Source organism: Mus caroli, unplaced genomic scaffold (assembly GCF_978045245.1).
Source record: "Mus caroli unplaced genomic scaffold, Mus_caroli_1 scaffold_6, whole genome shotgun sequence".
Taxonomy (NCBI): Eukaryota; Metazoa; Chordata; class Mammalia; order Rodentia; family Muridae; genus Mus; species Mus caroli.
Window position 1 is genome coordinate 150,699,634 of NW_028227261.1, and position 26,258 is coordinate 150,725,891.

A 26,258-nucleotide genomic window follows, 5' to 3' on the forward strand; every position below is an offset into this window, starting at 1 on the left:
AGTCCACCTTCTTGAGTTCTTTATATATATTGGATATTAGTCCCCTATTAGATTTAGGATTGGTAAAGATCCTTTCCCAATCTGTTGGTGGCCTTTTTGTCTTATTGATGGTGTCTTTTGCTTTGCAGAAGCTTTGCAATCTTATGAGGTCCCATTTGTCGATTCTCGATCTTACAGCACAAGCCATTGCTGTTCTATTCAGGAATTTTTCCCCTGTGCCCATATCTTCGAGGCTTTTCCCCACTTTCTCCTTTATAAGTTTCAGTGTCTCTGGTTTTATGTGGAGTTCCTTGATCCACTTAGATTTGACCTTAGTACAAGGAGATAGGAATGGGTCAATTTGCATTCTTCTACACGATAACCACCAGTTGTGCCAGCACCATTTGTTGAAAATACTGTCCTTTTTCCACTGGATGGTTTTAGCTCCCTTGTCAAAGATCAAGTGATCATAGGTGTGTGGGTTCATTTCTGGGTCTTCAATTCCATTCCATTGGTCTACTTGTATGTCGCTATACCAGTGCCATGAAGTTTTTAATCACAATTGCTCTGTAGTACAGCTTTAGGTCAGGCATGGTGATCCCACCAGAAGTTCTTTTATTCTTGAGAAGAGTTTTTGCTATCCTAGGTTTTTTGTTATTCCAGATGAATTTGCAGATTACCCTTTATACCTCTCCTGGGCATATATCCAGAAGATGTTCCAAATGGTAAGAAGGACACATGTTCCACTATGTTCATAGCAGCCTTATTTATAATAGCCAGAAGCTGGAACGAACCCAGATGCCCCTCAACAGAAGAATGGATACAGAAAATGTGGTACATTTACACAATGGAGTACTACTCAACTATTAAAAAGAATGAATTTATGAAATTCCTAGGCAAATGGATGGACCTGGAGGGCATCATCCTGAGTGAGGTAACCCAATCACAAAAGAACTCACATGATATGTACTCACTGATAAGTGGATATTAGCCCAGAAAGTTAGAATACCCAAGATATAAGATACAATTTGTGAAACTCATGAAACTAAAGAAGAACAAAGAACAAAGTGTGGACACTTTGCCCCTTCTTAGAATTGTGAACAAAACACCCATGGAAGGAGTTACAGAGACAAAGTTTGGAGCTGAGATGAAAGGATGGACCATCTAGAGATTGCCATACCCAGAGATCCATCCCATAATCTGCCTCCAAACACTGACACCATTGCATACACTAGCAAGATTTTGCTGAAAGGACCCTGATATAGCTGTCTCTTGTGAGACTATGCCGGGACCTAACAAACACAGAAGTGGATGCTCACAGTCAGCTATTGGATGGATCACAGGGCCCCCCAATGGAGGAGCTAGAGAAAGTATCCAAGGAGCTAAAGGGATCTGCAACCCTATAGGTGGAACAACAATATGAACTAACAAGTACCCCCTGGAGCTCGTGTCTCTAGCTGTATATGTATCAGAAGATGACCTAGTTGGCCATCAGTGGAAAGAGAGGCCCATTGGTAGTGCAAACTTTATATGCCTCAGTACAGGGGAATGCCAGGGCCAAGAAGTGGGAGTGGGTGGGTAGGGGAGTGGGTGGGTGAGGGTATGGGGGACTTTTGGGATAGCTCTGGAAATGTAAATGAAGAAAATACCTAATTAAAAAAATAGAAGACAACTGTCAAATCAAGGTTATATGTCAGTATTTATCTTCAACAGAAAAAAACATTGAGGCCTAATGTTAAGGAACTCCTACAAACAGCGAGCAAAAAAGATAGAAACGTGAACCAAATGTCACACTAGAAAATTAGAAAACTAAATTAAAAGCCAGCATGCTCTGGATATGTGGTCAGGTACATCAAGCGCTGGGTCAGGAAGGTCATAGGTTCAAGTTCAAAATTAAATACCAAGTTTCAGGAGAGCCTAATATACCCACTGAGACCCTGCCCCCACACCAGAAAAGGAGAAAAGCAAAATGTCCTTTAAACCAATAAGCATGCCCTCAGTCTTGCTCATAGAAATGTGCTAACATACATTCTTCCACTGCACTGAATAAAATGCAAGCACTTGCCAGAAGAGCAACTGGTCCCCTAGTTTCTTCCTTGTCCCACCAGCAACCACAAAATGTGCAAAATGAATAAAATAAACAAGTATTAAGAGCTATGGAAATATTTTCAACAACTTTATAAACCACATAAATATTCTCTGATGTAAGAATAAAACCTTGATTCATTGTGTATAATGCTGAATTCTCCACTTAAGTTTAAGCCTTTGCTTAACTTTCAATTTAATAAATAATAAAGTCAATCAAGATTCATTTTGCCTTTCTTTAACCAACTAATATTGGTTATGTACTGTGCGTCAGGTCTCACCTCCAGACATTTCCCAAACCACACATTTTCATAAGCATTAAAGTCTGAGTGGTGAGAGAACAGTGTGTTACATGAATGCCCAGACCCTAGCCCATCATGAGGCTACGTATCCTCAAGTCCTACCAGGTTGCAGTCTATTCAGGAGATAGCCCTGAAAAAGGGTGAAAGCTTAGGGGAAAAAATTGCATTATCGAATTCGCCACTGGCTGTTTTCTTGCTTTGGCAGTCCCTGAGATTATGACTGAACAGTCTTTGCTGTCCCTGTTCCTTCCCCTGAATTTTCAGGCTCTCCGGTTGGCCTTCAGCTCTGTCAACAACCACAATAGGCTTCCAGCCAGCTGTGACAACCCTGCCCAAAACATGGCTGTGTTTGAATAGAATCAGTTCTGATGTTAGATCTTGCTTACATCTCAGTGGCAGATAAAATCCCTTGTCAGCTAACAAGGTGGCAACCTTTTGTCTGTTGTTATCCAGGTTGAATGAAACAGTCAGGGCATTTAAAGGCTTATACTTCTCAGGAAGTTGAATGCTAGGCAAAGAAATCTGCCACTCGGTCAGTAAGAACCAGAGATGTTGTAAACATGTCTGAAACAGGACAGCGTAAAAAGGTAACTGTGAAAGAAAATGTCACATGTATAAGCATCCTATCTCAGCTGGACAGATGTTAAGTGAAAGGCACAGCTTCATGCAATGTGCCCTTTATAATTCAACCTGGTACGCTTGAATCAGAGCTTTGCAGAATAATTGCCTTTTTTTTTGAACACTTAAAACCAAAGTACCCAGGTCTGTGAATAGACGATCAGGTGTTGGGCCTTTCAAAATATTATTCATAGTAACTAAAACCGCTCTGGGAGCAGCGTTGCAGACAATGTGGAATCCATTAGACCACACTGTGGGATGGAACTGACAGGCGAGGCCTTGAGAGCAACCACCAGCTGCAGATAGCAATGCGGCTCCCAGAGTCTCCATGAGCCTCAGAAAGCTAGGCAGAGTCCAAGGCATGGTCTAACAATGAGCAGGAAAGAATGGCACTTCCAGGTGACCTGAGGAGAGCTTGGACACAGGTGAAACTCCCAGACAGCACCCCACAGTGTGCTGATGTCCTCAGTATTTCTTGTGTTTTCCAACTTGAAGGCTTTCTCGTGTGTTACTGCCCTTGGATGTTACTTCGCTATGTCATGAAAGAGCAGCCTTGCTGGGATGTAACACTGCAGTCAAGAATAGAAGTCTTATTTTCTTACTTACTTATTCCCCATATTTGCCCTTGACATCTCTCTCATCTGGGCTACCATCTCTGCCTATTCTGGGTGTGTGGAGCAAGGAGGGTATTTCTTCCAAACATCATCTTGTGCCATGGACCCACAGGAGCCGCAAGAAAGAAATCTGTGTGTGGAAACTGCTGGGAGACTGCAGACTCATACAAAGGGATAGGAACAAAACCCTGACACTTTTCCACCAGGAATAAAAATGCCAGACCGTCCTGTGGTGAACGGAACCTAAACAAATCTTTTCAAAATACATTTCATTTTTTTAAGGTTGTATTTTCAAAAGTAATAATAATCCATGATTTCCTTGTGGGGCTCATTCTCAGCCATCAAAAATTTACTTCCAGGGCTCTTGTGCAGCAAGAAGCACGATGTGCTTACATTAGAAATACTGTCACACTCTAGGGGATACTGCCAAACAGCTCCCTCAGAGAGCCGTGTGGCTCCATCCACCTCATAATTTCTCAATTTCTCATCACTGCCTGATGAAAGGCCTGGGCCTATTTCCTCCTTACCATCTGAACAGGACATGCAGGCGTTCTTGTGATTCACTGTCAGGTTCAAACTCCTTCTTAAACTCCCCACTGTCACCTTGTCTGGGATGTGCTAGGCTGATTTCCATAAAAGAGAAATGGCACTAGGTTACTTTAACGTTAGTTCAAAATACCTTTGATTGTTATCCCCTTTTCTTATGTATTTGCTGCCCAGAAACCGGGGAGGCTGCAGTGCTTGGTATTATCTGAGTTGACACCCAGAGAGAATGCAATGTTTACCACCCTGTAGGGATGGGCCCTCAGGTGGCTGCAGTGCCAAGACAGAGAGGTGAGGAGGGCACTGCATGGAAGATCTATCACATCCATGAATCATTGGGGCGGGAGATGAGAAGCAAGTCCAGATGCCCACCTCTGTAGTATGCCCTTCATCATTGGACACAGGGCTCCTTCAAAGACATCATAATCACTGGTCTGGAGAACGTGTTTGTGATCTTCCTTATATGGATGCCTTTCACTAAAAGTGCTAATGTTTTATTTAATTAATTAAGAGGTGCCTAGTACAAGAGATAACTGGCACTGCCCATAGATAAGCTCTCTCAGGGCACGATGATGAGGCTGTATAGCAAACACAAAGGTGAATTCAGGAGGAAGTTTCACGTATACCAGACCTTCCCAACTTGTATTTTTAGGCCCTTCAGAGGGCCCAGAAAACTGAAATAGCAATCAATGCCCATACATGTCTTGGAGAGAGAATAAGGTTAAGAATTAAGGTTAATTTTTATTGGATTATCTTTTAAACAAGGGCAGTAAAATAACTGTCAGGCACATAAAATATACTCTTGGCATGGGCATTAATTTGCAGATTAAAATTCTAACTGCTCCTAACAGTACACTTATTCTAAATACCTTCCACATAAATATTCAACAGGTACTAGTCATTACAGTAAGCTTGGGAGTTCATTGAAATTCTAAAGAAACACACTTATATGAAACCAATATTATTCTGCAAAATATCACTTTGCTTTTTAACAAAAAAACCCAAGAAATACACAGTCTTCTATGATTTTCCTTCCATATTATGCTTTTCAGTCAATAACAGAGAATCAGTTCCTACAAATAAATAAACTGGGACTTTGAGGGATGTGAGGGTCTGCAGAATACATACCACTAAATCCATTGTGAATCTGGGCCCATGGCAGCATGCCAGATGACAGGAGCATACCAAAAGCACCCTTGCTCACCTTCCCTGCTCAAACTAGAGTATCCAGCTCTTTGGATGTAGCAAGGGTAAGGGCAAGGTTCCTGAGAGACAAAGACCTGTCAAAGGCTCAACAATCACTGCTCCCTTTCCAACCATCTTCCATCCCTGTCCCCTGAGGAAAAGGACTACTCAGCAAACTCATGACTGGCAAACCATGTCCCCTTTATTTCTCTCTCTTCTTCCTACTGCACACACCAGTATTAGCTCCTCATGAAGCTGAAGCCACAGGATGTGTTCATTCAGTAGTCTCCTGAACATTTACATTTACATTCCCACGGCTCTAGGCAGTCACTTGGAACATAAATGGCTCTGTGTTTAGTTGTGTGCCTTTTTTTTTCCTTTTCACTAGTCCTCACCCATTGCTTTAACTCATTGGCCTTAGTCCTGCCAAGGGTACATGATTCTCCCAAGGGTACAAAATGGCTAGAATTGTCTCAAGTCAGGCTGCTACTTCCATGTGCTTCATGAAAATACAAGTACACAAACAGTACTTGAACTTCAATCTAATTTAACAAAAATCTGAGTACTATTAAGCATCCAGAGGAAACATTGGATGGATCAGTTCCCATGAAGGCTCATAATGTTACACCTCCATGCACAGGTACTGTAAAGCATTGTGGAGGGCCTTCTTGGGCATCAGATAACAAGATCCTCAATGTAAAAGTGCCAGCTTCTTGCTGGCAGGTCCAGGCGAGAGAAGAGGTTCTGGTTCCAGTCCCGCCCAAGTCTCTCTGGGGCTGAGCAGAATGGCAAGTGTCACAAAAGAAACTCACAGAGCCGGGAGTCTTGTTGAAGCAGAAACTCACCTTTATAACATCAGTTCAGAACATAGGGAGGGGGATTTTTGGTGGGGTAAGATGACGTAGGAGGTGGGGGAAGGGTGATGGAGGGTATGGAATGACTGATAGGGCCAATGGCAAAGCTGTACATCAGCAACAGCAGAGCAGAGGCAGGGCCAAACAGGTCTTGCTGAGTCAATACGGAAGTGACTGAGACAGGTCTTAGAACTCTAGCCAGGCTTAGGCTCTCCCACAAGGCCAAAGAAACTCAAGCCAGGCTCAGGTTTGTCCTCAAGGCCCAAACCAGGGCCAAAATGGGACCCAGCATAAAAGAGGGAGAGATAAAATTGTGAAGCTATGTACATTAAGCAAAGACATTCAGTATGTGTAGATTAGTTACATAACTCATGCTTACTAAAGCCTGTAGGAGATAGTAAGCAGTGGACAAAATAGGAGACTGTTTCTTTCTAAAAAGGATTGAGACTCCTTAACTAAATATGCCATCCTGTGCTTGGGACATGATGTCTCCATGAGTCTGAGGCCTGCGTTGTGCCAGAAGGCAAAAAAAGTGATAAGTGACCCTGCCAAGCAAATGAAAGAATGAAAGACAAACTGAAAGCCCCCACAGGTAACACATCAGACCAAAGAAGCAGATTTGTAACAAATGAGTTCTTTAAGTTCTGATTCCTGACTTGATCAACACTACAGCTGTCTTTGCATTTGCCTTTCTGAAAAATGCAGTAATAGGACTGATTGGCTCTCCTTGCATGCTATATGTTTTCAAGTAGATTTAAATGCATAAGACATGAGATTTCCTGTTTATAATTGCAAAAGTAATGACACGATTAGAAATCAGAATGTTACAACCCTTGAGAAGTGGCTGTTGGAGGCAATAGTAGCTAAAAAGACTTTCAGAGGAAAAGTGAGAGAACTTTACAATAGACGGATCAGATTCAAAATACCTAAATTCCATCCCAATCATTTTTAACTCCTCTAGAAATAGGACTGCCAAGTGTCACTTGCCATGATGTAGTCTGAATGTACACATATCCCTAGCAACATGCTCTTCCAAACCTTCAATTCATACCAACCAAGCCTCCTACTTGCAGAAGATAATATGGATGAAGAAAATGTGTTAAAGACTGCCTTGAGGGTAGGTCATCCAATATGCAATACAGGAAATTCTAGAGAAAATTGCTTCAGTTCTTTAACTCATTAATATTAAAACAAAAGAAGGATGGGAAAATGTAAAATGCTAAAGAAAAACATCTTTAAATGCCATGTCCCCAGATGCTCTTCAGTCTAGAAATAGGACTGCCAGGTGTCACCTGCAGTAATACGATCTGAATGCATACATACCCCTAGCAACATATTATTAGAATTATTTATTAGAATCACACTTTATTGTGATTCTAATATGATGTCCCCCTGTCAAATGTACCTTGTTTGAGAAAATGTAGACCGAAGATGAGATGACATTAGGAAACTGGTAATATTAAGTATGACAATTATATTTTAACAGAAATATTAGCGGGAGAAATCAATATGTTGGATTTTAAAATGTTTAGTAATTTTGAAAAGGAATTCTAAAACAATAAAATACTGGTAGGGACAGAGACTGGATATTGTGCATATGAAGGTTCATTTATATATTCTATTTTGTACATGACTGAGCATTCCCACACTAAAAATCCAACTAAGAGACATGTGTCATGTGGCACCTGTGTAAGGCAGATGTACAGTAATTGCTATAGCAGCACCCGTACCACTCTAAAAATATTTGACATCTGAGGCTCAACAGATGCACAGAGGAACAAATGGACTGAGAATCTAAACCTGGGTCCCATGCACCTCCTTCCCCTAAAATATCTGCATGATTTGGAGCTAATTGTGTGTGTGTGTGTGTGTGTGTGTGTGTGTGTGTGTCTGTGTCTGTGTCTGTGTGTCTGTGTGTGTCTGTGTGTTTTGTATTTGTGTGAATAATAAAAGGGTTCGACTAAACCTTTTTTCCCTCATTGCCAGTCTCATGAGTCTCTATATTACAGAAGACAACACCTGAAGTAGCTCTTCAGGGACATTCTACTGTGCTAAATTCCAGCACTCCTGTTGTGGGTATTCCAAGTATTTGTGGGAGAATTTTTTTTTTTGATGATACCTATATGATGTCTACCATATTGTAATCCTGGTAAACCATTAAACAATAGCAAAGTCATCTTAAATGCTAATTGTGGAAATAAAAATGCCGCTTGATAACATGACTGTCATAGCACTGCCCAGATAACACCTAAGTCAAAATCACAACTTGTTTTCTTACATGTTGCTTACAAATGTTGGAAGAAGTACTTGAAGAATCTAAGACACTGCACACAGGCAGAAGCCAAACAATACTAACAAGTAAACTGAAGGGCTTGAATCATAGAGTCAAGAGGCTGCTTAAAGATTTGTGAGGCAGAAACCAAACCCAAGAAAGACACTCAAGTAGGAAAAACAAAACAAAACAAAACAAAACCCAAAACAGACAGAAAGCAAGTCTCAGTTTTGGGGGATGCATAGCCCAGGTGAACCTGAATTCTGAGTTCTATTCAGCATTTTGTGAGCTGTGACTACTGACCTGATAACCAGGTATCCTACTTCACCTCCCATGTAAGGATTTCTTTGCTCCACTGATAAAATGCCTGCCATGCAAGCATAAGATCTTGTTCTTGGCCACTCAGAAACCATACAAAAACCAGACATGGGATCTTAACCCCACAGCAGTCTAAGGCCATGATAGACAGAACTCCAGAACTTTTTAGACAGCCAGTCTAACCAATCAGTGAGTTCTGAGTTCAGTGAGAGTCACTGCCTCAAAATAAAGATGAAGAAAGAGAGAAGGATACCCAATATGTGCCTCTAGCTTCTACATACACAAGCACACATCTGCACATACACACACAACACACACACATACACACAAAACACACATGCAAATAAAATTTCAAGTAGAAATAGAGCTAAGTTTATTAAAAGAAAACTTAATTCTCAAGTACTGGTACCAGGGAAACCGTTCTAAGAGACATTCTGAGAGAGGAAGGCACCAAGAGAGACTTCCAAGGTCTGTCATTATGTCCCTTTTCCTTTTCAACTGTCTAGAAGTATCTCACAGTCATGGTAGCCCCGGGCCACCATGCTGACTTCAGTTTGATCTATGTAGACCTACTGAAGTTGATGCCAACATGCTGCAAAGCATGCAGTGACTGAGACACTGAGAATCTCTGTAGCCCTGTACTGGCTAGTTTTGTGTCAACTTGACACAGGCTGGAGTTATCAGAGAGAAAGGAGCTTCAGTTGGAGAAATGCCTCCACGAGATCCAGCTGCAAGGCATTTTCTCAATTAGTGATCAAGGGGGGAGGTCCCCTTGTAGGTGGTGCCACCTCTGGGCTGGTAGTCTTGGTTCTATAACAGAGCAGGCTGAGCAAGCCAGGGGAGGCAAGCCAGTAAAGAACATCCCTCCATGGCCTCTGCATCAGCTCCTGCTTTCTGACCTGCTTGAGTTCCAGTCCCGATTTCCTTTAGTGATGAACAGCAATTATAAATGTAAGCTGAATAAACCCTTTCATCCCCAACTTGCTTCTTGGTCATGATGTTTTGTCCAGGAATAGAAACCCTGACTAAGACAAACCCCAAAGCACAGGGTACTTACTGATCAAAACTATATATGAATCTAGTCCATACTATCAAGAAACCATAGCAAACTTGGCATCCAGATCACTGGAGCCTGACTATGACCTGAGTTTTGCAGAGGAGCACAGTGCCTTGCAGATAATACACAGTTGATATGTGGAGAGCAAATGACAAAATAAAACTGAAAATCAACACATTTTTTTTCTTGTCTTGACCTAAAAACTGGGATGGAATAGCTGGACACAGAAGAGGTACACATTGCTTTTCTTTTTTGCCTTGAAGTTGAAAATTGGGGTGTCAAGATGAGCAAGGGGATGTGGCCATTTTTTTTTCCAATTAACAGACCTACATTCTCCACACTGAGGTCCACATGGATTGTAGAGTCACTTGCTATGGGACCAGCTTTCCAGTGCTACATACAGAACAAACTGCCATGGAAGGCATCTGGTTCACTATAAATTTTAGCTAAGGCACTGAAATATTTTTTCAGCTTCTAATATAAAATATCAATAACTAGCTATAAATCAACAAACGTAAAACATAATTCAGGAAGTCTGCAGGTAAGGAGTAGTCTGTCTCCTAAAGAAGGCTATACAAACACTTCCTATCTTCAAGACAGCAGGCAGTATCATCATCCACCCTCAGTGAATCACAAGGACTTCAGACAAACACATATGAGACCCTGGTCAGGAGTCAAATCCAATTCCTCCATGGGAGGCTTTGGTGTTCTCAATCTCAGTAACTTTCAGAAGTTGGCAGGCCATGTCTTTACACTTTTTCTTTCTTGATCCTAACTGATACTGCTAGAGAAAAAAAAAAAAAACAAAAACAAAAACCAAGCTATCTTCATGCAGAGAAACTCACAGGACAGGTGGGAAAAGAAATGAAACAGTAGCCAAATTAACCCCGACACTAATCTCTGGTTTCTTTATGGAGGACAGGAAATCACAAGCCATTATTCAAATCACTAGATGGGCTTTGGGCAAGAATAAAGGAGACTGAGGAACAAAACTGGGAAACTGAGACAAGTTACAATGTCAGGTGTGTCCATTGAACAACAAAGACAAGGTTAAATAGCCTTAGGCTGTAGAACCATGGCTCTCTTGACTAGCAGAAGAATGAGATACAAGGGAAGTTGAGAGAGGTGTGGGTGTGGGCAGGAAAACATGAGAGGTGATAACACAGCTGGGGTGCCTGTGAAAGGCTTTAAGCTTGTCATGTGATTGCCACATGACTGACTCTTCACACTGGATAAATATTTCCTTCAGTTCCCATGAGAAGCACATTCTTTTAGGTCTCTAACTTGCAAGTGTACAGAATAAAACAGGGTAGCTACATCTTCCTGGGTTTCTTATGTCCAATAGGTGGCATCATCCTGAACCTCTGAATACTGGTGACATCAGCCTCGGGGCTAGCCAAGCCTTGCACATGCTCCAAATAACAGTCTTCTTTGACTTGGTTCAGCTTCCTATAAACAAAAATTAAAGCAGCATTTGGTTAGCAATTGGAAACATGTATCAAAGGGAGTAAGCTTAACTCAGAACAGATTTTCCTAACCATCTCCACTGGGCATATGTAGTAAGAATGTATCTTTTATTTGTAGCAATGCAAATGCCGGTGATTATAAACATGTGTCTAACAGCTTTCCAAGCTTGTTCTTGCCCTTGAAGGATAAGTCTCAGGAGGAATCCAGAAGAGATTCTGGAACTCACATCAGCTTTGGTGTGAAACACAGAGATGTGAATGGTGGACATCAGACAGACACTGCAAAGTCCTACAAGAATAACCCTTCATGGAAACACACAGATCTCCTGCTCTACAGCTCAAGCTGTGTGATATAGTAAATGCATGTCTTCGGTCACCAAGAGCAGGAGTGCTTCAAGATGTAAACAACTGAGGGTAGGGATGCTATCAATCCACTGGCAAAAAGCCTGCCACACAATCATAAGGACACTTGAACTTGGCCACTCAGGAACCAGTAGGAAACTGGCATGGAAGTTTAACCCTGCAGCACTCTGGGGAGGTAACACACAGATCTCCAAAGCTGGCTGGCCAGCCAGACTAACTAGTCTGTGAGTTATGAGTTCAGTGAGAGTCCCTCCATCAAAATAAAAGTGGAGGAAGAAAGACGCCCTATATGGGACTCCAAGCTCTCTATATAAAAGCACACATGTACGCATGCACACACACACACACACACACACACACACAAATAAAATTTCAAAGTGGAAACAGAGTTAAGTTTAATAGTAGAAAAATTAAATTCTCAAGTACTGGTACCAGAGGAATCATTATGAGAAGAGACACTGGAAGGAAGGAAAATGCCAGGAGGGACTTCCAAGTTCTGTCATTGTAGCCCTTCTTCCCCTCCAGCTGTCTAGAAGTATTTCACAACGTGCTTCCCCAACAAGCATTATGCTTTATGAAAAACAAAACAAAAAACAAAACAAAACATGTTCCCTTTAAAGGGGGGAACACTCACATCACACTGTCTAAAAGAATGTACAAAAATGAGAAGTTATGGCTAGAGGTGTTTCTGAGTTCCTATCACTAAACAGCATGTGCCTTTGTTTTGTTTTGTTTTGTTCTGTTTTTTCCTAAACAATATGTATCGGTGAACTCAAGGATCTGAGAAAGTGTTCCTGTGGAGGCACCTGGGTGAGAAATGTGGGATTACTCTGCACGTTGAAGGGGCTTCCCTCTGTGCTGTTCTCTTTGTGTGGCTGAAGTGGAGAACATTTGGGTTCCCTTTCTGCCCTCATATTCCACACACTGTTGTTTGTGATGTTGCCTGACTGTCAGAAGCTCCTGTTCACCATTTCAATCCATCAGTCTCATCAAAGCCTGACTCAGGCTCCCAGAATTCCTTCTCCAATTTCCCATTTCCTCTAAGCCCTTATCTGTGTACTTGTTATGCTGGGTCATGGGGTAAGGGAATATATGGTATTTTCTATCAGTATATACCTCTTCCTTGTAATCTGAGAGAAGACCCTTGTGAGATACATTTCCACCCCATGCCACACTTTAGGTGGACTCAAATGCCTAAGAGGTACTTGCTCATAAAAGAATTAATTTTCTATTCTCTGCAAGTCTCCAAATGTACAATGGAGCAAATGTGAAATTATTCAAATAGATACTCATTAATTACCTTATGACAGGCACAGTAAAACACAACCAGAGATGAACACCTGGGATCATTTAGTGATGCTGAAAAAAAAGAAGACTTGGTATCTCTTGGGGGAAGGGGATATCCTGGAGCGTACACACTGCTTAGCTGAAAGAGGAAATGGAAGACGGAACAGGAATATAGCTGGTGGGGAGGCAACTGTCTACAAAGGAAACTTTGAAAGGTCTTCCCTTACCATCTCTGAAAGTTTACACTTCATACAGGAGGGCTTGTCCTTCAGCCTTTGGAAAAACAATCCAGTGGTTTTTTTGAAACCCCTGAAGTGAAAATAAATAGCACAAAATCCTAGAGACTGGATTCTATGCTCACTTTTACTTAAAGCAAGAGTCATCATGGAGACTATATTTCTGGCAATATGGTGGATCATATTCCTGCTAAAATATATAAAATACCCAGGAATTTTGTATTTAAGCTTATTTCTGCAGGGTTAGGAGATGGCTCAGTTGGTAAAGTTTCTGCTATACAAACACAAGGAACTGAGTTCAGATCCCCAGACCTGAAACAGCCAGAGATGGTGGTGCTCACCTGTAACCCTGGGGTTGCTGTGTTTGGAAGATTGGAGGCAGATGATTTTTAAGCAAGGTGTGAGCAAGAAGAGGAAGCTGGTACAACTTGGACAGTGGGCTTGGAGTGGAATCAATTTAAAATATGGGTGTCCCAACACCCAAAAGAAGACATATTGCTATCAGTTGGTATAGGCAGAAGGAATTCTGCACCTACACTTAACAGGTGCATGAACACACACACACACACACCATTCTGTACATCAGCCTTTGAAAGCATCAGGGCTGTCATTGTATACATAGGTCTTGAAGGTGAGAAATATCATCTGAAGGGTTGTACTCAGTACATTTATGATTTACTTAAGTGTATATGTTCCAACTCCAAACCTCAGCAGGTACAACACAAAGGACTTACAGGTTAACAGAAAATAGGAGGCAGAAGGTACTTCTCAGTCAGAGACTGAACACTCACCCCAGAGATGGATTGAGAGAAAATAAAAAGCCATGGTATGTGGAGAATATTCCTACCCAAAGACTCGCTGAATATAAAATAATAGGACGATTAATCCAGAAAACACACTACTGAATATCAGAACAACTAGGAACAGAGACATTCCTGTTTATATTGTACTTTTTAAAATTAATGACCAAACCCATTGCCTGAGATTTAGAGAAATATGTCTTTCTGGATGTTGAAGGAAAGAAAATATGCTGATCATATTACTTTTCAATTTAGTCAGAACATATTTAAAGTAAGTTTAGAGGAGGCAAAGAATTCTTTGGAAATAAAAGGCACTGAACATAAAAATAACAAATTAGACTCATTAATGTAAAAAATGCTCTCTTGAAAGACAGTAAAAAATTTTTAAAGAGGTTATAGATCAAGAAAATTCAGAAACTGTTCTAGCAAAGAACACATGTGCGCATATCTTAAAATTCCCCTGATTCAGATTAAAGTGCTCATTTTAAATATGGGCAAAATATTCAAACAGAACTTTACAATTTTTAAAACTGACCATACAAAGGGCTAACAAACTAGTCAAACAATTGGATCTTCTGTGCACTGTGGTAGAAATAGAGAACCATAAAAATACTTTGAAAACCCATCTGTCCATTATTTAAGATTCTCAGGAGTATCTGAGAAATAACTCCAGTCCAGAATACTTAGCCAAAATAAATCAAACTGCTGTAGACAAATATTCCCAGGCAATTTTTTCAAAACTGTCAGGGATTGGGGGGACAAACCCTGACTTGCCCATCACTAGTGAATTACTGTTTGATGTACAGTTCAGCACAGCACTGCTTAGCAGCAGGAAGAATGGTTCAGAAGTATGTGCCTCTCCTGGATGAACCTACAAGGCTTTGTACTAAGAAACAGAAACCAAAGATAAAAGGCTACATCATATATATGATACCAATGGAAAAGCAGAACTATGAATAATCAGAGCAGTGACTTTCATGGGAAAGGGGTGTCAGAGAAGGCTAAGTACAAAGGACAGGGCAACTTATGAAGAGACAGAAACAGCCTGCATCTTTGCACCGTTCACAAAAGTGTACTGAACCAGATAGGGCCTCTAAGTTCTACAGATACATTTCTCATGTAAACAGGCTTAGAATCCTACAACCTGGGCAACAGGTTCAAATGGAACTTTGACCATGATGGTCTCCTGATGCACAAGGTACATCCAGGTAGGCTATTTTCCTTATGTCTACAAACTCAGCTGGTGAGGATAGATAGATAGATAGATAGATAGATAGATAGATAGATAGATAGATAGATAGATAGATAGATAGATAGATAGATAGATAGTTGTCTCACTTCCTCCCTAAAACTGCAGGCAGAGATTCTGGGTCAAGCTTAAATTTGTATCTTTTTTTCATTATGTGTCTCCTTGTTCTCTTTTATCTCATAACTGTCCTTATCATTTGTCTCCATTGTCAAATTGTCCAACTGTCACATGTGACAATGAGTTCCAACATACTCTATAATTCACCCTCAGCCATTTACATAACCAATATCCCTTGTCCCTAAATAAACTGTTGTCATTATTAATTTCAAGTGTTACAAATCCAGAACCCTTGTTTTAAAAAGGTGTGATGCCTTACACATGGAATGTCAGCAGTGAAGAGATGTGAAGCAGAGATACTAGAAGTTTGTACACCAGCTGGGCTCTCCTACATGGTGAAGTCCCAGGCCCACAGCTATGCTCTGATCTCTGCATGTGTTCTCTACACCATCACCTACACATGCACACACATTCACACAGTCACGCGTGCACACACAAAGAATCCAGTGATAACTTTAGGAGGAGTTCTAAAGCACTGATCTCACAAGGTTTAAAGAGCGTCCCTACTCTGAAAAATCCACTACCCAAGTAGAGTGTGTGGCTTCCACCAAGCACAGCTTTCAGGGTAAAAGGCAAACATCATAAGAGTGTTAACTAAAATAGTTCTAAATAATGAATGTCATTTATTGTTTGCCAACCTATGTGGGACTTGTGCCATAGCAGACTTTGCTATAGACAAAGGACAATAGAAAAGACCACAGTACTAATTAAAGCTGACAAGACTAATCTGTGAGATGGTTTCTGGTTAGTCATAACCTGACTTTAGAAAACTGCATACAATGTATTTTCAAAATGTCTTTGCTAATATTTGTGATTGTTGTACTTTTCCTACCTATGTTGTCTGATAACCAGGCAACCTCAAACAGGTGATTCTGCAGGTCAGAATATAAAAGAAAAAAGAAAAGAAAAGGAAAGAAAAGAAAATAAAACCTGAGTCAAGGTTTCTCCTTTGCAGAGAATTTTAATCAAGAGGAAAAACTGAAAATGCCCCCATGGTTAAAATGGCACAGACCTTGTCCAACTGAGATAAAAGAGACCAAGAGGATATTGCACAGATGTTGCTCAGAAGGAGCATGTCAAATACAGTCAACAATTCAACTCACAAAATTTTGGTCTTGCTTCCTTCTAGCCTTGATCTATTCAATGTTTAATCTCTAAAACGTAAAACTATTACTTACTGTCTCTCTCTCTCTCTCTCTCCCTTCCCCCTGCCCTTTCTCTTTCCTTCCTAATCTCCATCTCCTCTCTACTCTGATATCTGGAAACTAAGGTATTTCTTGAGCAGTAGGAACATGGTACAATGAACAAATACAAAATGTTCACACTCACTTGCTTATAATGGAAATAGGCTGAGTGTTCCTAACAGGAGTTGTGACTTAATCCTTCTAGACTATAATTTAAATAAGTAAGCAAGAAATGCTTGTGGTAGAATTAATAAATCTCAAAATCACAGCCACTCTCTTCTGAGGATGTGCACTGCATCCTATCTTACAATATAGCATGATACTGTGTATGTTATGATTCGAAAAATAATAAGTTATCAATGACTAACTGTTTTGGCAGAAAAGCATCTGCTCTGAAGACAGAGACAGAGAGACAGAGAAACAACAAGGAAAAGCTGTTCCTCCTTATCTGCAGCCTTAAAACCTGGCACTGTGACACTGCTTGTTATGGACACTGTACCTCTCTCTTGGGCATAAGTGTGCTTTGTACTATCTGTTTTTTATTTGTTTAGGCAGTCAGCTTGAGTCCACAAAAGGCATTTAAAATTGTCATTCATTCATGGCTGGTGTCGGTCTCAAAGAGAAAGTAAGCTTTGGCTTGTTTTTGAACACACCAATGATAAACTATACTTTCTCACATACTTTGGCAGTGGATTTTAATAGGATACAAGCTCCCCTAGACCTATATGTATTTTACCGTGTGTCTTCCATAAGATGATTATTGATATATGAAGGAAATCGAGGACAGCAGCTCCTCACAACATGGTATGCACACCAAATCTGCATAACCAGACTACAGACTTGTCTACTTACTCAACAAGTGTTTGTCTGAAGCCTACCCTCTCTCCTAGTCAAAAACAGAATTTTGTACCCAGTACTAGAGTGTACATGCCATAATATCTGCTGGAAGTGAAAGATATCACTGAGCTTCGGCGGGTGGCTTCAGCTGTGCTGCTGGCTCCAAGCTTTACAAGGTACAAGTAAGTGTTTGATCCACACAGGTTCAGACATGGAAGCAGAAAGATGGTGAGAGATGCAGAGTGAAGTGTAGCATGAACATGTAGCCCCTTAATTTGGACTATCCCCATCCAGTTTACACATTAGCAAACTGAGGTCCTGTTTGGACCCTGGGTCCAAGGGTTTAGAGCCTGGTCTTAAAGCACTGTAGGCCGGGTGAATGGACTGAAGTTACAGGATTAGAATGTTTGCAGAAGCCAAGCAAGCCCAAGGAACTATCTGGGCCCAACCCTGCCCCGCCCCACTCCCCAGGGTGGTTAACCCTCAGCCCACACTTGATGCTGAAACATGAGCCCAGACAGGAGCCAGATCTGATTTCCAAAGTAAGCTGGAAATCCGAATTTTTATGTAGGAATTTTTTATTCTTAAATGCTGGAAACATTCAAAATTTTAAATCATGCCATGTGAGCCAAATGAAACACATCTGTGGGCTGAGATCCAACACTGGTCACAGTTTTGCAACATCTACTATAAAAGAAAAAGGGCTGAGGCTCCTCTTGGCTGATTTTATGGACCCTGCAGGAAAAGAAACCAATTTACAGTCACTGCTTGGATCCACTTAGATAAACAGCAAAAATTGGAAACCTTTGTTTCATATGTATGCGAATATTGAAAGAGAGAGAGAGAGACTACAACCGGGCTGGCTCTGAACTCACCATTCTAGCATATCCTCCCAAGTGCCAGTGTTTCCAGTGTTTGTCACCACGCTTGGCTACTTTACAACTCTGAAGAATACAAGAGATCAATAATAAAAGTGGCTATCTGGTCAGTCTGTCAGGAATCTGGTATGAGGTAAGGGGATGAGAAGACAGGAACAGAGGAGCAGGCCACAGCACACTATGCTGATGTATTCTGTTCTATGGCCCTGTTATTGTCTCTAGACTTACTCAGCCAATTCTGTCTTTTTTGTGAAGTCCTGAGAACAGGGCCTGATAGGAAAGGGCAGTGTAGAGAGTGTGGGAGCCTTGGTAGATCTGGGTAAAATTCTGCTTATTATTAGAAACTAGCACTTACCTTTTTTTTCTTTTTATCATTTCTCACTGTGTTGCAAACATCTTCCATTGTAGCATTACAATTATGTTGAATTATTTAGTGTAAGTATGCCTACTGTTCAGGCAAGGTTTGGGACTGTATTAGTTACATGTCTCTTGCTGTGATAAAATGTCACAATCAAGGTGGCTAATGAAAGAACGTTTTATTTGCACTTATAGTTCCAGGGAGATAAGGGTCCATCCCCACCACAGGGAAACAATACTGATGGCAGCTGAAGGAGTAAACGGAGTAAGAGCTCACATCTCAAACCACAAAAACCAAGAAAAGAGCAAAGAGAGTACACTACCAATAAATGAAGGATTTTACTCACAAAGCGGGTTCCCTCCAGCAAGGCTGTGCCTCTTAAATGCCCAATAGCATCACCAAATGAGAACCACATATTCAGATGCTTGTGACTATGGGGAACATTTGTCATCAAAACCACAACATTCCACTTCCTGGCTTCCATAGTCTCATGGCCATATCATAATGCAAAATCTATTTAGTCCAACTTCAAGTCTCTAAAGTCTAAGTCCAAACTCTCTTCTATGACTCAGGGCAACCACTGCAACAAAACGAAAATTACATAATTCCAACATATAACAGTACAAATTATACATTGCCATTCCAAAAGGGAAGGAGGGGCATAATGAGGAAATACTAGATCAAAACAAGACCAGATCCCAGTAAGACAAATTTCCAACCCTGTAGCTCCATCTCAGATACATGTGACTTTAACTTCAATGGGTTCAGATGGATCTGCCCCTCCAGCTTCCCTGCATGCATCTCTCTCTTGAGCTGGTTTCACTCCCTGTCTGTAGATTCCCCTTTCATATAACCCATGGCTCTGCCATCTTCAACATCTTGGAGTATTCAATGTAACCCAGACTTCACTTTCACAGAATCATGCAGTTACCTCTCAGGGTCATCAGGTAGAGGCTCCACTGACACACACTGCCTGGCCTCATCATCTCTCATAGATCACCAAAGAAGATTCCACAACCTCTACATTTGTGAGAATCATGGCAATATCAAACCCAAGTTCAGCTGACAGCTTGAGATGGATCCTTGTCATAGATGGATCCTTGCTGAGAAAAGACACTCTTAACCAGTACAACTCTTATAAAGGACAGCATTTAATTGGGGCTGGCTTATAGGTTCAGCGGGTCAGTCTATTATCATCAAAGCAGAAAATATGGCAGCATCTAGGCAGGCATGGTGCTGGAGGAGATGAGAGCTCTACATCTTCATCCAAAGGAAGCCAGGACCAAACTATCTTCAGTCAGCTAGGTGGAGTATCTCAAAGCCCACCCATACAGTGACACACTTCCTCCAACAAAGCCATACCTCCTAGTAGTCCCACTCCCTGGGCCAAGCATATTTCAAACCACCGAAATCCTTGACTCCTTGAATGACATTTGCTAAAATTTTGGTTTGCTTCTCCTTTCTAGGAGCAGATAATTCCTTAAGCCTTTTCCTTTCACAAGTTGGAAGCTTAGCTGGGCAGGAACTTGCCCTAGAGTACCCCCTCCCTACATTCCAGTGCAGATCAGGCCTTCCTTGGTCTCCTCATTGCTTTCAAGGCAAGCCCCAATGCAGCACTAAGTTTCCTGGAGGTCCCTCTTCAAACCATGCTTGGTAGTTCTCTTTGCCCCACTTGCTCTCTTTCTTTGTAGACCAGGATAACAGTCATTACAAATGACCTCCACACAATGCTGTGCTATCTTTAAATTTCCTTCAACAAAGAAATCAGTCATTGCTTTTCAATTTAGAGTCAGAAAAGTTTGGGGGATAAAGGCAAGAAACAGTCACATTCTTTGTCAAAATGCCCCAGGAATGGTCTCTAGTCCCATTACTGATATTGTTTCCTTCTGAAACTTCATGAGCTGCAATCACTGCTCTAAGCATCACTGTCCTCCAGGTTCCTGCTAGGAAATCCTATTAAGTCATGCTTACAGCAGGCTACAGCTTTTCTAGTACAATGTCCCCAACTCTTACACATCCCTCCAAAACAACATCATGGTCAGGGTTTTCTCCAAATCTTCTACATTCTTCTAAAAAACAAACCAAACAAACAAAAAACCATTATGTCAGGGTCTTCATGACAGAAGTCTGCTTTCTAGTACCAACTTCAGCATTACTTACTTCTCTGTTGCTATGATAAAACACCACACCCAAGGCAGCTAACGGAAGGGAGGACTTCTTTGGGCTGACAGTTTCAGGGGGATAAGAGTCCATCTCTGTCTCAGAAAAGTGAACACATGGCTGCTGAAGCAGCAATTTGAATGCTCACATCTAGAACCACTCAAACCAAGATGAGGCAACAAACAAGCCATGGCTGAGGGATGCTTTTTATTCTCCAAGCCCACCCCCAACGATGTACTTTCTCCAACAAGGCTGTACCTCTAAAACATCCCCAAATAATGTCACCAAGTGAAGAGCAAATGTTGAAATGCCCAAGACTGGGGGAGATATTTATCATTCAAACCATCATAGAGGAATATTAAAAACTAGGCCAAGGCCATGAGAGATAGAGCCTAAACCAGCATTGAAATGGTTCTAGCCCAAACAGTGCCCCAAAGCAGAGTCCTTCCCATGTCGTGGTAATATTTCACCCTGTCTGCTTTTATTCTCTGACCACAGCATATCATTCTACACACATACACACAGAAACCAAGAAAATGTATGTGGGCCAAAAACTGAGTTTATGTGGGGGTATTTTTAAAAGGAAACATTTTTCCAGGCAGTGGTGGCGCATGCCTTTAATCCCAGCACTTGGGAGGCAGAGGCAGGTGGATTTCTGAGTTCGAGGCCAGCCTGGTCTACAGAGTGAGTTCCTGGGCTACACAGAGAAACCCTGTCTCAAAAAACCAAAAGAGAGAGAGAGAGAGAGAGAGAGAGAGAGAGAGAGAGAGAGAAAGAAAAAGAAACATTTTATAGGGATTTAGACTCTGCCTTTTCTTTTATGATAATGTAATCTGTCTTACATAAATGAACAGTTCCCATGACAGACACACAGAGGAATACATCCCTGAGACGTATGCTTTCTTTGTAATCACTTCAAGAGCCGTAGGAGAGGAGCTTCCCCAGTCTCTAAGATACAACTGTTTTTCACCGTACTCTAAGATACATGTCTTTTCAGTGTTTTAAATGAAAAGGAAAAAAAAAATGTTCCAATCTATATGTGTTTAAGGAATATATGTAGGGGTGTGTGTGTGTGTGTGTGTACGTGCGTGCGCACGCACGTGCGTGTGTGTGTGTAAAATAGTATGTGAAGGTACAGTATACATAATGAAGTTATGGGGGCCAGGAGTTAGCCTTAACCATGTCTATTTTATTTCCGACAGAAGACATTAGTCTAAGTATGGCCTGATGACACAAATGCATGACTCTTCTGGAGAACTTGAACACTCATGAGTCCACCCCAGTCTCTCCCTTTCTTCTCTCTTCTCTTCTCTTCTCTTCTCTTCTCTTCTCTTCTCTTCTCTTCTCTTCTCTTCTCTTCTCTTCTCTTCTCTTCTCTTCTCTTCTCCCCTCCCCTCCCCTCCCCTCTTCTCTCTCCTCTTCTTTCTCTGTCTCTGTCTCTGTCTCTGTCTCTGTCTCTCTCTCTCTCTCTCTCTCTCTCTCTCTCACTCTCTCTCACACACACACTGGAGTGGGGAAAGCTGCAGGACATGAGCTGAGGTGCCTGCCAAGGTGACTGTAATTGGGCTGGAAAGTCACTTGCTTCTTGAGTGGCTTTTGTGTGTGCGATAGAAAAGGAAGTGATATTGAAGCTGGTCCTAGAGAGCAGGCAGCTGCTGTGAAGAACCTGACCATGATGTTTTCTGGAAGGAATGTTGAAGTCTTGGAGATTTCAGACTAGAAAAGGGCACCCTAACCGCAAAATGTGATGTAAGACCCACAATGCATTCCTAACCCTGAAGTTATGAATCATACAATGTAGGCTTTATTTTCATTCTTACACGCCTACAGCAAATTTAAATTTAGAAAATAAGCAAACAACAGATTAGCAATAACTAATGTTTAAAAGAAATAATTACAGCAACATACTATATAATAAGTTTTATAGTTGTGTGAGTTCTACCCATCATCTATCCATCCATCCATCCACCCATCCATTTATACTATCATACTGTGCTGGTTGTTTTGAGACCTCTGATAGTGAAAGTTCATAAGGTGGAATGATAGTAAAAAAGCACTGTTTCCTTCAGTTGCATAAACTTAGCATAAGAGAAGGAAAGGATCTGTGCATAACCAAATTTTCTTTTTCATGAACTTAAGAATCTACTTTTGTAACACACACACACAGAGGCAGGAGGAGTGAGTCCCTCTATGTTCTCCACTTCTAAATTGTTGCTCTTAAATGTAAATTTTTAACCATTTTAAATACTATATAGATCAACCAAAGCATGTAATCGGGGAGGGCAGTGCTGCATGAACCATAGTTTCTATTAATAGTTTCATGCCTCAGAAACAGATGGTGGCACTGCTCACTATACAGTGTAGGCTGAAGCCTGACTCCTCTCCAAATTACGTGCTGAAATTTCATCCCCAGTACAACAGTATTAAGACGGGGGGGGGGGGGTCTTTAGGTCTTGATTAGGTCACAAAAAGTTCTCATCAATGGTGCTAAAACCCTTATCAGAGGGACTTCACTCAGGACATGTGTCCTTCAACTCTTCCCATTATCTCTGCCACATGAGCATACAGTGCTCATCCTTTTGAAACAACGAGGCCACATGTTGGAAGAGTGGAGCTCAGGATTTGATCTTGGACTTTAAGTCCCTGGAACTATAAGAAATACATTTAATAACTTCATCAGCCCTGGTATGTTCATAGCAGCACAAGTGGACAGGGAAAACTAGGACACTGAATTCTTCCCTATCTAAGATCCTTTATATGGTAGTAAGCCAATCACCTCATCTAGCTAGTACAGAAAGAAGTAGACTAAGTGGAATATCCTCTGATCCCTGACACCTTTCTTAGAGTCTTTATGCCCTGACCATCCAGAATAGCTCAGGATGCAGCAATACCCCAGAGATACACCAGCCTCTACCCACAAGAGCAATGCTCTGCTGCACATGGAATTAACAGGCTCTCTTCCCATTTCTCTTTTGTTAAACTTCCCTCCTGAGATAACACAAGTGAGGATGTGATTTGACATTTACCTTGTTAATATTAATAATGGATAATTTGAATGCCAATCAAGGGCAAAAACAGTATGCTACACTTTTTAAATCAATCAGATACCTGTCAAATCATCTCACACTGCTGTTTAGTATAGTGCAAGCTAAGAACTTTGACTTCTCAGTGCTTTCTAATGGTCTTTTAAAAACTAAATAAAAATTAATATGATCCTGAAAGTGATGCCTTAATTCAAAACAAAATTCTGTTGCATGCCTACTACAGATCACTGCCTGTAACTGGACCTAGGAAATGAGAGACACAATTGTAGAAGTTACTTTCAGAGTAGGAGATGAAAAGTCCACTGCTAATTCAGTCTAAAGTACAAGAGCAAACATATTTACAGTAGTTCCATTTTAATGACAGGATAGATCCAGTAACAAATGACAATAAAATAAACTTCAACTTAAAAACAACAAAATATGTGAAATACTTAAAGATAAATTCCATAAAATACAATGTATATGCACCTAAAACTATAAAACATTGCTAGTAAAATAAAAAGATCTAAATAGTACCGAGATATGCCATGCTCATAGACTAAAAAAAAAAAAAAAAAAAGTTTTTAAAGACAACATTGCTCTTAAATTTTGTAAGCAGATTTAATACAGTTTAATTTAAAGCATGCCAGATTTTTTGGTAAGAATTGATAAGTAGGCTTTAGATTAGTATGGATATAGGAAGGAAAGATTATAGATAAAACAGTTGCATATTACTCAAAGGGTATTTACAGTATTTGGTTTAAAGATGTAATATAACGTTAAAATAATCACTGTGGTATGTTGGTATACAAGGAGAAGTATTGGTAGCAGAGCTACCAATTCCACAGTATTCATAAATATATCCATAGGTATGCTCTCTGTTTTATTGTGCTTTCTGGATGAATATATGGAAAAATGCTCTTTTCAATAATGATGTTATAACACAGATAAGTTTATATAAAGATCTTGAAATGGGGGATTTAGAATAAATGAAAAAAATTTTCCACTTCCTTTTCTTTTTTGTTTTTCTTTCAGAACCAGAGGTAGTAGACAGCTGCTGTGACAAGACAGGGCCATTGTGCACTTGAATTTGTGCCAGCTGAGAATGCATACACAGAATCTGCACCAAATCAAGCCAGTCAAAATCTCAGCATGATTTGGGAAGGTCTAACTTGGCATTTGATGACTGCTGGATGAGGGAAAGTCATGTTCTTCTGGGATGTAGCCTCTGTGAGGCTACCCAGTGGATGGGCCTAGCCCCAGGCACATGCAGGCAAAACTGAGTGAACTCAGTGGATTTGAAAAAGAATCCATGGAATCTAGAGGGAAAAGCTGGGGCTTGAAGATAGGGAAGACTTGTTGGGGGAGTGAAGGAGTAGATTTGTTCAATGTACATTATGTACATTATTACATGTATTACATTCTAAACAATAGCAAATAAAGTTTAAAAATTATCAAAGGAAGCCATAAAATTGTAAGGGAGATAATGGAATTTTATGTAAATAAAGAGCTTGTTTTACTTATAAAAACTAATGCTTTACACTATTTGAACACTCTGGTAAAATAACCAAACTATCTTTCCAAAACTAAGAAGCCAAGAATATGAAAAGCGAAGTACCTTAAAAAACTCTTGAATCAGAACTTCAAGATCAACATTGCACAGGAAAACAATTTAAAAAGTCATTACTAAAGAAGTCCACATAAACACACGTTAAGAGATAACCAGTAATTTTGAAAACAAAAGTAGAAAAGGAACTCATCAAATGCAAAAAAAAAAAAAAAATTCTTATGAACTATCAGTGAATTTCCTAGCACAAACCAAAAGTAGAATTGTATATTCAAACTGCTAAAACATAACAGTCTTCCAACCAAGAATACTATACGAATTCAATACAGAAGAAAAAGGGTACAGGAACAAATAACAGGAAGACTGATAAAACTCCAAGTAACAATATTACTTTATATTTACTTAAAATCGTACACTCTACATATAATTGTATATGTATACATGCACATATGTATGTATATAAACACACACACACACACATACGCACACACTCACATCATAAAGGAAGGTATGCCACTTGGGTAGACAGTGCTCCCCCACAAGAACCATAGACTAGCAAAAACTTCAGAACCAGGAATGAGAAATCTTTTGAATGGCTGATTATGGTAATCCCCAAGTGACTCCCAAAACAATATAGACTACCAATGTAGGCCTTGGCTACCTCTTAGAGGTTGAAAATAAGCCCATATTGCTGATAACACCAAACAACTTAAGACACAAAACTAGGATGATGTGAACTAGGTCTAACCTGAAAGCCTCCTTTCTGCATTTTACATTCCATGATACCAAAAAATACTATACAGCCTGCCTTGATAGGAAAGCAATTAAACAGTTCTACTCAGCTACAGCACCTACCATACTTAGCAAGATGTACATAAAAGTGCAGTAAGGGCTTTGCCTGAGCAT